Genomic DNA, 14,498 nt, shown 5'->3' on the forward strand with positions numbered 1-14,498 from the left:
TAAATAATGTAGTACTTTCATTTTCCATTTGTAGTTAGAATTTACTTTTAGTTTTGGTCTCCCAAGTTATCCCAGGGTTTATTCAAGGGAATCTTAATCTAATTACTCGTATTTATTTCTAATCTTAGTTTCTTGAAAACATAGATTAAGTCATTTGCAGTCTCCATTGAGGTTTTTCACTTTGCAAAAGATTATATGATCCTTTGCGTGAAACTTTCATGGATACTGAAGAATTTCCATGTAAAAGTACATAGTGTTGGAAAAGCATTCACCCCAGCTTTGGCTGAGGTCACAAAAATTATGAACAAGTATGTCCCTGTTTGCTGTAGAGCTTCGACTCCATGATGACAAAGGAAGTCCCGAAAACTCATTTTGCAGTCCTGGCCCGTCTCCAGTTCCTGTGAACTGCCCACTCAGGCTGCAGTCAGAGAGGAGAGAGCAAGAAAGATGAGAGGGAGCCATCGCAAGGCCTTTTCTGGAGAGGACTTTTGATAGACATTGAATATCACTGATACCTCTGTGGGAAAACTGGAATGTTTCTCCCTCACTTCAAGGATTCTAAGGATCAGACTACACTGAGCTTAGCTGAACAGACAGACAACGCGCATCACGTGGAAGTCTAAGACACCCTCCTTCACAACAGTCCTAGTTGAGATTTTGTGATGCTCCTGTGCCATCAGCGTAGGAACTGTTGTGGATCGTAGGAGCATTTCCGTTGAAAGATTGCCAAAGCTGTGCGTTTCCTGATGTCAAGGTTACATTGGTGGGAACTGGTTCAAAGCTGCTCCGATGTGAAAACTGGTCAAAGTTCATGTTTCCATGTGATCAAAATCCTAAATCAGATTAAACTACACTGGATGATTTCCGACTAAATGATTTTGTTCATGCATGCACTATATTACATATTAGCAGGATATTTCAGAAAAGGTAATGGACAGGGGTAAGTATTTAGCCTAGCAGGTAAGAGACTGGTTATGAGCCCCATGTCCCACATTAGAATGCTTGGGTTCAATTATTGGCTCCAGCTAAGTCCAGATTAATTCTTCTTCCTTTTTTAAAAGATTTATTTATTTTTATTGGAAAGCCAGATTTACAGAGAAGGAGAGACAGAGAGAAAGATCTTTCATCTTCTGATTCACTCCCCAAGCGGCGGCAACGGCCAAAACTGAGTTGATTTGAAGCCAGGAGCCAGGACCTTTCTTCAGGTCCACCCACGCGGGTGCAGGATCCCAAGGCTTTGGGCCATCCTTGACTGCTTTTCCAGGCCACAAGCAGGGAGCTTGACAGGAAGTAGAGCACCGGGATTCAAACCAGTGCCCACTAGGCTGTAGCACTAGGCCCCTTGATTACTTCTAATGCAGACACTGGAAACAAAGATTATGATTCAACCAACTAGGTCGCTGTTATTCTTGGAAGAAGTCTGGGTTGAGTTTCTGAGTACTGCCATTTGGACCTTGACCACTGTGGCATTTGGAAACAGCTACGGAAAGGGAATGCTCGGCTCTCAGTTGCTAGCTACAATGTCTTTTGCTCTCGCCCTCTCTTTCTCTCTCTCTTTCCCTCTCCCTCTCTATCAACTAAACAAGCAACAGCAAAAAAATTGTTTTAAAATATGTGGAAAGCTAAAATTAAAAGATGTTATTGCGCTCCTCTCTTTATATCTGACTTTCCAAATAAAAACGAACAAATCTGAAAAAAAGATGTTATTTTGTTACAAAATACTACATGCATATGTAGTTTTCATGGTATTAGTTTTCCATGTGTGAGTGACACCTGATGTTTTGGGGTAGTAGTAGTAAGAATCCCTCAAACCTTTAGAAGGACATCTTCTTGCCTCGGCTGCCGCGTGAGCCCTTGTCATGGGTTGCATTCTGTAACAGCACTATTATCAGAACGAGATTTGTACTGTCTTGCTAGAATCTTCTGTTGTTACCACAGCAGAGAAGCAGCAGGGTTCTGCAAGGAGAGAAAGTGGCATTGAAGTAAGGACTATCAAAAGTATTTGAACGTATCGCAAGACATTCTTTGTGTATGTGTGCATGCTTCTTGAGAAGTGTGCTTTCCGATCACACACTGTCATGGGTTGTAAGTCAACTGGCTAATGCTGAAGCTGGCTAAAGCTGATGGGTTAAGCATAGATACTACTAGCACGTAAATGGTCATTTTGCTATCCCATCCATGTAGGATAAGTTTAGATTTTCCAAACTTGAGAAAAAAAAAACTTCATTCATTAATACAGAGAAGATTCTATGACCAGGATCATAATTCATGTACTTATACTGTGGAATTAAAAAATTTCTTTTCACCTTTTTTCATTTCAATTGCATCTTTACATTATCTTTTAAAAACGCTTATCTCTCACAATAAAGCTTTCCTACGAAGACTGGAGAGAAGCATGCAAGCTAGAAGCTATAATATTAAGTCAAGGTTAACATTTCAACTGCTGTATTGGACTATATATTTTGGTTACTGAATGAGGTATCCATTGTCATTCAAAGCAATTACAGCACTTTTTAAAATGTTTTTGAGTTATCAGAAAAGTCACAGTTTGTAAAGGAAATGGAAAAGTAGATCAAGATCCCTTATTACTTGCCTTTCTGCTGATGTGTTTCTATTTGCCTGACAGAGCTCCTTCAAATCTTCACATTTCGACTCAGTTGCTTCTGTTACTGGGTTTTAGTCATATAAGTTTACTCCCTGTCACAGGAGGAGAAAATTATTCCATTCTCCTCATCTTCCTTCACCTGCTGCCATTACTATATTTTAAACAAAATTAAACATCACGGGCCAAGTTAAAGGGATATTCATTTGATAGTATATCACCAATTATTCATATTCAGCTAATCACAGTTATGGAATTATTTTGCTCCTTTCTGTCTTATTCTCTACATCAGTTGCTTTGGGGAGCATCACTTGTATTGCTAGTGTACAGAAGATGCACAAATTTTCAGAGTGTATTAGTGGAAAAGAACTTTAAGAGTATTTGCATGTAAGAAAAATATTAGGCAGATCTCTCACTTGAGTGCTTTCCCATCTCAGTCATATTACTTTAAATATGTTAACATCTCTGTGAATAGCCCATTAAACTCCCTTGCAGAAAAATTTAACATGTTGAATGTTTTCTGCTAGAACCCTGGATCCAATAGGTTTTCTATCTTGAAAACTAAAGAAATCATAATGGAAAATATTATTCATTATAATTTTACTAAATTGAACACTAGCGTTAACAGTATATAGATATGCAAATATATATATATAATGTACATATTTGTATGCTTTGGAAATGGGCAACAAAAAACTATTATTTTCATGATAGCTAACCTAACCCCTAAGTTACCTAAGGAATACATTAAGGAAGAATAAAGCATGAAATTCCTTGATATAAATGAAGGAGATGTTTTTTGATGGAATCAGGTGTAAGGGAAGTGAATTCAATTTTACTAAAAACAGTGCAGGGTACTGGTTCTCAAAACACGGCCAGTGAATGAACACAGCATTAGCACAGCATCCTCTGGGGTCTTGTTGGAGATAGAGGTCTGGAACGTACCCCAGAACTAGTGAGTGAGAATTGCTGGAGCAGAAGCCCCCAAATCTGTGGGAATTGAACATTTTTTTTTAATTTATTGGGAAAAGAGAGAGAACTTCCATCCACAAATCCATTCCCCAAACAACTACAATAGCTGAAACAGGTCAGCGCTGGAGCCTGCGAAAGGCGTGCAATCCAGGTGTTCCACATCAGCACCAGGATGCCATTCATCACCACCGCAGCCCAGTGCTGCCTTCGTAGGACCTTGGAGCCAATAGAGAGACATCCAACAAAGGCACTGCGATGTGGGATGTGAGTACTCGGTCCAATGCCATACCAGTGTCTGGCTTGAATGAGCTTTGTAGGGGACGTGCTTATGTTGAGGCTTAAGAAGCGACCGTGATGTACAAAGAAAACTTCAAGCTGTATCCAGTGCTCAGCTCTGCTTTTTGTTCTTTCATTCCACCTTCAAATTGTCAGTTTCATTCTTATGCTTCTTCCATGGGGAATCTCTGGTCGCTGCCTACAATATCAGAGCTCTGGACATCCTAATTGACTTGAGGGAGCATAAAAGAACAGGTCATATATTGAGACTGCTCTATGGTGGTAGGAATTTGTTTTTCAAACACCCATAGAGCATTACCTTTTTGAGTTTTTGTCCAGCCGGGGTCACAGGATTGTCAGTACCTATGAGAATGTAATGGGATAACTATTGGCAAATTATCAGCTGCCACTTGCTGCTACACTGGATACACAGCTGGATGGCATGTATGGGATACATGAATTAAAATGAAAGTTTATGCAGTGAGAAGGAGTCACACATGATGAGAAATGAATCAGTGTCAAAACAATACCATCAGAACATCCATTTTCTCAAGTGATGATATTAATTGTCTATCAGAATCCCTACTAACAAAGTATCAGTAGAAAATTACTGAGGTTTTTTTTTTTTTTTTAAAGTGGGTGACTTTTGAAGAGGGCCTCAACATGGTTTAAAATGTACTGCATATCTAATAATCAAAACTATGTTCTTCATGTCTTGATTATTGTTTACAATTCTAGAGGCTGGAAAACCTACGATGAAGGTACTGATTATTTGTTCTTTTCTAAGGTCTTCTTTCCGGTTTGCAGGTGGTGCCTTCTTACCATGCCTTTATAAGACAGAGCAAGGTCCCAATTTTCCTGTCTGCTCTTACAAGGACCCTAGTTCAGTTGCTGAAGGCTCCACCTTAATGGCTGAATTGTCTGCTAAAGTTCCTACCTCCAGTTGACAGCAATGCTACGGGAATCAGAGAGCCAACAGGTGAATCAGGCAAAACACAGATGTTCAACCCTTAGCACCTACAAAACGTACTGAAATAAGGCTAGAGGAATACTTTAGTGGTACTGCAGAGAGATCTGATATGTATAAATTGGAACTTAATGAGTAATAAAAAGGATATTTCATTTATGATTTTTCACATAAATACATTTGATATGATTGACTTTTCTTCTGTTGATATAAGTAATAAGATCATGTTGTAACATAACCCACAAAAATAAAATCTAAGAGGTTTGAAGATATAAATGGCAAACACACACAATGCTAGCAATATAGCAGAGTTTATATAACTGTGTGGTAGGGAGACTCTTCAGAAACAATTCAGGAAGAATTATAGGAAGAAATTAAGAGATCTTTTTGCAAAGGAATTTTTGACTTTCTGCAAGGAAAATACACAATAAGCAAGGAGATTGAGAGATAATATTTGATATTTTCTATATAGCAAGGACAGAGAAATTTCCAAGGAGTACATAAGTAGATCAATGAAATCTGGCAGTGACGAAAAGAATAATTTTTAAGCATTTAGACTGGCAAAATGTGCTGTGTGTGCTTAACATGGATGCTCTGAGCTGATAAGAATATAGGGAACCATGAATTTATGCATGCTTCTAGGAATATGAAATGCTTTCACCATTTTGTAACATTTGATAATATCTGTAGAATTATATCTGTCCACAGATATACACATACAACATGCCTGCATGAACACATATATGCACATTACTTAGCAAAATGATCTCAGTGCTCGGGAAGACTACCAAGTGGAAAGAAACCACAAATAGGTAAGAAAATGTATACAAGATTGTTTATTGCAGCATTACGTAAGTGGAAAAAAATCAATCAGCAAACTATATTGTCAATTAATAGGAGACAGGTTGAATAAATTAAGGAACATTCACGCTGTGAGATGCTATGCAAATATAAAAAAAAGGAATGAGCTTATTCATTATTCATTTAACAAACACTTAACGTGCACCTAAAATGTTCAGGTCCCGTTTCACCTGGTGACATTAAAGCAAATACTGAGGAAAGATGTATCTTTCACTATTTATATTCCAGTGGAGTGGGAAATAAATAAGTAAACAAATAAATAAAACAAGATAATTTCACAGAATGACAAGGTACTGAGAATTAAAAAGGGAGATTTTATAGAAAATAACAGATGGGGAGATAAACTGGGACCTGAAGAAACTGAGAAAACCTTGCAAAGATAATGAAAAAGAATACTTTAGGCTGAATGAACATTTTCCTCACAGCCCTGTGAATGGATCCAAAGGGATACACAGATTACACTAAAAGTGGAAAATTACAGAAAAATGTGTTTGTATGATTCAATTTGTGCCGGAGAAGAGTTCTCTCTGCATTCTGTGGGGATTTTTACAATTTTTTTTAGATGTGTGTCTGATTTATTTGAGAAGCTAGAGAGGGGTGTGAGTGAGACTAGAGAAACTCACGCTCCGATTTACTCCCCAAATACGTTCAATGGCGCGGGCTGGGCACCAGGTGAGGCTGGGAGCCATGCACACCATCCAGTCCTCCCACACTGGGGACAGGGACTCAAAAACTTGCCCAGGTCCCCGCTGGCAGGAAGCTGCAGTAGCAGTGGAGTCAGGAGTGAAATCTAGTCATTTTTATTAGATGCAGATTTCCCAAGTCACTCCTCTGGGAGTCTTTGTGAGCGTGGAGTACAGAAGAATACACATAAGTAAACACGAGGCAATTTACACGATGGGTTCAGAGGAGGAAGGCTTTCAGTTGTGTTTTTCTTTCTCTTTCTGCATTTTGTCTCATGATAGCAGGAAGATTTGGTTTTGTAGCTGTTGGGGGAAACCGCTCCAATCAGGATTTTCAAACTATTTAAAAATATTTTGAGTATGAGAGGAATTTCAAACTTTTTATTAGTTTTGGAAACTAGAAATATCCTTTAAAAATATTACTTCCCATCATTCTCTGGTGCAAACGTATAAATTGGTAGTTTGAGTCATATAACTTGTCTACTAGTAATTCAACCTGATCTATTACCAGATAATTTTCTGAGACTCTGTTCGGCTCAGTCTCCCACCTTGGTGGTACATATGGGATTTGGAAACCTACACAGCCCTCTTGTGTAGATATTTTTAGCTATGGTTTCTTACAGATTTTTTTTTCAAAAATACTTCTGATTATTTTTCAATACCTGCTGTCATGTATTTTTTTAATAAAATATTTATCTATCTATCTATCTATTTATTTATTTATTTATTGAAAAGTTGGATTTACAGAGAGGAAGAGATACAGAAAGATCGTTTATCCGCTGGTTCACTCCTCAAATGGCCACAGTGCTTAGAGCTGTTTCTATCTGAAGCCAGGAGCCCGGAGCCTCTTCTGAGTCTCCCACATGGGTGCAGGGTCCCAAGGCTTTGGGCCATCCTCGACTACTTTCCCAGGCCATAAGCAGGGAACTGGATGAGAAGTGGGGCTGCTGGGACAGAAACCGACACCTATATGGGATCCCAGTACATGCAAGGCAAGGATTTTAGCCACTAGGCTACCACGCTGGGCCCCATGTATCTATTTTTATTTAAATGTTTGTTTGTCTTTAAGAAGTAGACAGAGATAGAAATGTAGAGAAAATTATTTCCTTGTTTACTCCTTGAATATCCCCAAAGAGAGGGCTGTTCTGGGAATGGTCTGGGGCCGAGCTGGGCCCAAAGGCATGAACTTGGAACACAATCTGTCTCCTAAGTGTCAGAACCTCTCAGTGTCTGTAGGGGTGGAAAGTTGCAATCATGAGCCAAGCTGGGTATTGCACTTCAAACTCGCTAGGCTAAAGCCTGCAGCATCAGGATTCTTGTGGTTGCTGTTACTGTTTTTGTTTTAGTTTCAACGCAGGGTGACAGAGACAAAGATCTTACAGGTGCTTCCCCATTCCCCAAAAGCTGATCTCAGCCAAGGCTAGGCAAGCTGCATCTATCGTGTGGGTGGCAGGGACCCACGTTTGTGGGACATTACCTGTTACATCCCATTGTACACATTAGCAAGAAGCAGGGAAATGGGGACTTACAATAAGCATTCCACTACAGTAAATGCCCACTCCCGTGTGTTTGGTTTTATTAATTTCTTGACATATATAAATTCATGCAAAGTTACAGAGAAAAAAAGGAAAAGGAGAGAAATTGAGAGAGTAACAGAGAATACGACGGAGAGAGAGGGAGAGAGAGAAAGAGAGAGTTCTTCCAGTTGGTGGTTGACTCCCCAGAGAGCTACAACAACGGTCAGAGCTGAGCCAAGCTGAATTCTGTGAATCAGGAGCTTCATCCAGATCTCAGACTTGGGTGCTGGAGCCCAAGCACGTAGGCTGTCCTTTGCTGCCTTCCCCAGGCCATCAACAGGGAGCTGGATTGGAAGCAAAGCATCTGGGACTCCAACCAGCGCCCACATGCGATACCAGCATGGCTGACTGTGTCTTTGGCTGTTGTCTCTGTTCCTAAAGAGATTCGGAAAGTCGGCTAAGGTTGTGTTCTGGGCAAAAGTGGATACTTCGTTCACCAATGTCTTTCACGCCTCCTATTCCTCCAACATCTTCACCTCCAGCAGTAATCATTCAAGATACGTGTCAGCATTTGCATAACTACATGATTTAGAGCTTAAATTATTCTTACCTTTCCTAAGTTCTGAACATGTTATCAATTCTGTCAGTTTCAGCCTCTTGCAGTTTTTATCTCACTATTAAAGTAGTTGATTTTTAATAGAAGTAGCTTTGCTGGTTGAAGGCATGGCTGCCCGGTTAGGATATCAGTTTTTTTTCCCTTCCGCTTCCTTGTGACCACTTAGTTTGTATTAAATTAATTTACCAATTTAAGGGCCTATAAAAAAAGTCGGAGTAGTTATTTCTTCAAAAGTTGGAATAAAATCTGTAGAAGAAAAACAAAAGCAGTTAGAATTCACAAGTTTGGGCCCAGTGCAGTGGCATAGCGGCTAGAGTCCTCACCTTGAAAGCACTAGGATCCCATATGGGAGCCAGTTCTAATCCTGTCAGCTCCACTTCCCATGCAGCTTCCTGCTTGTGGCCTGGGAAAGCAGTCGAGGATGGCCCAAAGCCTTGGGATCCTGCACCTGTGTGGGAGACCCAGAAGAAGTTCCTGGCTCCTGGCTTCGTATTGGCGCAGCTCCGGCTGTTGTGGCTCACTTAGGTAGTGAATCATGGGACAGAAGATCTTCCTCTCTGTCTCTCCTCTCTGTGTATCTGACTTTCCAATAAGAATTAATAAATCTTAAAAAAATTCACAAGTTTGTCTTTGGGTCTCTCCCAATATTTTTTCAATCTTACTTCCAGTTCATGTGACCTGCCGTCCAGATTCCAGCAACTTCCTGCTGACCTCAAGTCTTTAGCAATCACTCCAAGTCAATCTTTCCATAGTCATGCCCCAGGCAACCTCAACTAACGTTCACTTGTACCTCTACCAAAAGTGGAAATTCCACAAGAATGAAGACTTCAGATCTTATGAAGAAGTTACAGGGTATTTTGATTAAAAATTCACATATAGATACTATGTGAATTTATTGCATAGTGAATGCTCAGCGCTGGAATTTCTTATCCTAGTTTGTCCTGTTGACAGACAATGTCCTGGCATGTCTGTTTTTGTGTATTTTATTTCCTCCACTCATCTCCTCGGTGATGTGACATGTTTTTCCTTTAAAAACAATAAGGTATGTAGTACTTACAGGTGCTTGATGTGTTGAAGTTGGTGACTTTCAGATCAGTGATGTTCTTGACACATTCGCTTTCTGTGACAAAATGGGAAAAATGTAGACACTGCAACGGATTTTTACAAAGCCGATGATTCAGTTTGCCAACCGTGTTGTTTTAGAAATGAAATAATTGCTAAGATAGGAAGTGTTCATATCTTGAATGTTTTAATCTTGAGAAAGCGGAATTGTATGGTAGAGCTCCCAATTTTAAGATCCATAAAATAATACAGACTTGTAGCACAATATATTCTGAGCTCTTGAAAGAAAAGGACTGCACTGAAAAGTGTCTGTCATATTACAGCATCCTATATTTGGCACATTCACTTGGGCTTATAAAGAGTAAGCTGGTTCTTTTAATGCTATCCTTAAAGTTCACACTTCAGTGGATCTCAAATAGAAATTCTCTCAAAATGGCATGTGAAAAATACTACTTCATGGTACAGCTGTGGTTTAGGCCTACCAAGGATTTTTTTTCTCTAACTGGAGTTATGCACAGTTTGTTCTCTGGGGTTCAGGGACTCAGCGAAACGATCTAAACTTTCCAAGTTCCTTTTTTGGCAGACCTTCATCTCCAGAAAACAATCCCCGAAGGCATATTTAAAACTTTTTAGAATAGATCCCCAGCTATCAAATTTATGTATCCTCTTACTCTAGTGAATTCCTTATCTATCTTTGTATGTAAATTGTGCTAAAATTAACAAAAAGAAAAGGGGACGTAAAATTCCTGTGGCTCATTAGTCTCATTGCAGAGTGCTGGAACTACTTTTAAGGCAATGTCTTTTTGTCCTGGGGAAATCAAAAACACACAACATGTCTTGTTAACAGTGATTCTTCCCCCCATGGGAAACTTAGCACATGACCTGAAGAAATGTTTACAGTATATATTGTTCTCTATGTTAATTAGATCTTTGTGTTTTCTCAAATGTAATAATTTCATCTGCATAATTTAAGTTTCTGCAGCTGAACATTCTTGATTACTCTCTTGAAAAGGAAACTCTTTTCCTGAGTCAAGATCTCAATAGATTTTTTTCCTTTTTATGATCATTTAAGCACTCATTTTTACTGTGTTTAGTAGTAGTTTTATTCTGCACCAGTAGAATAGTAAGTTCTTGCTTATGGATTCCTCTATTCCTTATCTTTAATCCGTGGCTAATCTGTCTTCTGCTGGAAAAATCAGACCAGCATCCTCACTGCATCCCCAAATCCAACTCATAGATGTGCAACACAGTGGTTTTCCATATGGACAAGTGTCAGAGAGAGTCTAGGCAACAGAGAAGACTGTGTTTATGAAAAGGGTGATATGGGGTGGGCATTGTGGTCAGTGGGGTAAGCCCGCTTGCTTGGGATGCATTCATACCTGTTGGAGTGTGGGGGACCGAATTCTTCCTTTACTTCCAATCCAGCTTTCTGCTAATTCTATATTTACAGACAAATTATTTCAAATACCACTAATTCTTAAAAAATTCATGACATTTCTAGTAAGATATGAAACAACCTAGTCAGTGACAAAACAGGTTTATATTCTTATACAATCAATTAATCATCAGCAGCTATGGAGTTTCACCAGAAAGATAACCGGTGATCTCTTCCTTGCAGTAAACATTTGCATGATTTTGCTCTTCAGTGTTATTTAATAAGCTCAAATAAAGTTTATTCTAGGTCACAAATAAGGACAGATCAAGATATAGCCTGACCTTGTATATGCAGCGAGAGGGAAATCCAGAGTGTACAGTATGAAATAGTCACTAGAGAAACTTCTTCATTGCAGTGTCCATGGACATTTTATCTTAATAGGTTTTAATTTTTAACACATCACTTCCTAAGAGTAAAAGACTAACATTCAAAAAGTTGGGGTGTGTACTGTGATGTAGTGGTTAAACCACCGCCCATAGCACTGACATCGCACATAGATGCCAGTGCCAGTAGTGTCTGCTCCATTTTCCATCCAACTCCCTGCTAATGTGCTCAGGATGGCAGTGGGGTTTGGTCCAAGTCCTTGGACCCTTGCATAGCATGGGAGATCCAAAATCAGCTTGTGGCTGCTGGCTTCAGATCTGCCCAGCTCAGGCCCTTATCGCCATTTGGAGAGGAAACCAGTTCATAGGAGGTTTCTCTGTCTTTGTCTCTGCCTCTCACCTTCCTGTAACTCTATCAAATAAACCTATAATGATAGTAATACTAATAACGAAAGCTCTCTAGGTTTTCTTTGTTGTACATATGCATTTCAATGAACATGCCTTTCTCTTCAACTTTGCAGAACATCCATAGTTCTCTTGGCACAAAGAAATGACCCTTCCATTTATAGAGCCATGATTATAACAAGGCATGAAAGATCTTTTTCTTATGATATTCTGTGGGCATCAAACATGGAAAAGGGGATTTGGTTGAAGAGGAATTGATAACTAAACAAATCACACTGAAGACTAGGTGAAGTACAGCATTGAGGCTATTGTTATCCTGAGGTAGAAGACAGAACCCAGTTTTCTGAAGGTTTTTGAGTCAGAGGCGTTCAAAAATAGTTTAAGTCATTATTTCAGCTGTAAAGAGTCTCAAGGGTGTTCTGTGCAGCACAGAAGGTTAAGCTACTGGTTTCTCATAGCAGAGCTCTGATTTGGCTCCAGCTAGTCTGCTTCTGGTCCAGCTTACTGCTGAAAAGCCTAGGAAGGCAGAAGACGACTCCTTAAATATACAAGGTCACAAATGTGTAGACCAGGATGGAGTTTCTGGTACTTCCTCTGGCTTTACCCAGACCTGTCTGTTGTGGTCATCTGGGAGTGAAACATTTAGGTTGAAAATCTTTCTCAATTCTCTGTATCTCTCTCTCTTTAATGCATTTAATACATTTAAATATAAATAAAAGCTGTACTGAAGAGAAAAATCTAGAATACAGAATAATGTAACTGTGAATGGAAAAAATTGAAATCAGGCTTTGAATAACTGGAGATGCTATTGAAGTTTGTTTGGACCCCTTATGCTACATGCTGACTTTTTAGTCAGATTAAACATTTCTAAAATGCTCTATGATTCATTTTCAAAACAGATAAATACACATTTGTTCTTAACTTTGTGCTCACAATTTTCTTGTCATTTATCCTAAAAAGGTCTTCACCTAATTTGACAAACATCAGACCACACTTATGCTCAATCTGCCTCACTTCTTTGCTGTTTTGTGTTTTTACTAATCACCACACTTTTCCACAAAACATACTAAAGTGGCAGAGTTTGAAATCTGAATCAGTTTCTTCTCCTACTATTTCTAGAATCTACTTTTCTCATTCTAATAGCCTGTTATTTTTGCCTGGGTTATCTTTGGTCCAAGCAGAACTAAGTACAGTATTTTACAGGAATCCTCTAGGGAACAGCTTTCCTGGAAGCTTTTCTTAACATACAATGATAATTCTGTAAGCTCAGCCGGAGCTTTGGAAGTTAAAGATCTGGGGCCTCAGTTCAGTCATTTCCGAAGCAAGGCATCCATACACTGTCATGACTTGCCGGATCTAAGCAGCGGGAGGGATGGGACAAAAACAACGCTGGATGCTCTCCTCTGGTGCGATACAGGAACCTATAGCGTTGATTAAAAATGCTGCCTGATGTTGTCAAAGTGAAACTACGGCACAGAGGTCAGCCTGATCATCGGCCATCACATTTTGTTTGTAAATGTAGATACCCACACAGAGCATTCAGCTGGATGATGTGCGACGTGGTGTGAGCGAGTCCTTTAGCCCTTTACGTAAGAGACATTTACTCCCAGACTCCTCAGGCACGGCAGAGCATCAGTGCGTCTCTGTAGAGCTGTATCCAGAACTGCAAAAGGGAGAGACACACAAGGCATGTTAGGAATGACCCAAGAGACCTTCCATATCTACCCATATCTTGCAAACGTTCTTTTCTCCATTCCTATTTCACCTGATCTTTCCTTATCTTTAGCATAATAAATTAAAAAGAAATAAATAATCACTTTATTGGAATTTCATGTTGGAGTATTCTGGTCAATGAAAGCCATTTAAGACTCCAAATATATATATACACACATATATATATTCCAAGTATATATATATACACTTATATGTATATACTCCAACTCCAAGTATATATATATACACTCATATTTTATAATACTTTTATAATACTCATATTTTATAATACTTTTGCAATGGAAAGAAAGAACTGTAGTGGTAATATCTAGTAGGCAAAGAACAATGTATTCAAACATTTCTCTTTTTTTAGGATTATCTAAGCTGGCTTATAGCTTTATTTATTATTATTATTATTATCATTTTATGATACAGTTCGATATTTTATGATCCCCTCCCCAATTCCCTCCCCCCCACCTAGTTCCTCTGTATCATTACTACCATATAGTTCTTCATATTCAAACATTTCTATATGAAATAGGCATGAGTCTCTACTGTTCATCATACACATATCTCTACCTCCCTTTCTACCTGTGAAACTCACAGCCAAGCCTCAGGTGAGACACCCTCATGCCCTGGCTCCCAGTGGCCAGCCTGAGGTTCATGCACCTCTCTGTGTTGCCTGATACCTCTTATCTTTGAACCTCCAGCATACATGGTGTTTGTCACACAGTATATGTTTAAGATATTACTAAGTAAATGGGTAATTTTATGAGTTCTTTTTATAACAGTTGAAGAATGCTACTATGTAAAATGCTTCTACAACATTTTGGGTAATCACTGAATATTTTATTCAATATCAGAATTCTAAAAATATTGATATGTGCTTATTCTCTTTGTTAGAGAAATAAGCTCCTTTATTTTTTTAACTCAGAATAAGCAGTACACAAACACTGGAATCTCAAAAGATGTAAGCTTGAAAAGAAGCATTTTAAATTTTGGAATGGTACAGTTTAGTTTTATGATGACTTAATGGAAATCAAAAAATAAATTCACAGCTTCATGT

The sequence above is a fragment of the Ochotona princeps genome, chromosome 3 (genome assembly GCF_030435755.1).
Source record: "Ochotona princeps isolate mOchPri1 chromosome 3, mOchPri1.hap1, whole genome shotgun sequence".
Lineage (NCBI taxonomy): Eukaryota > Metazoa > Chordata > Mammalia > Lagomorpha > Ochotonidae > Ochotona > Ochotona princeps.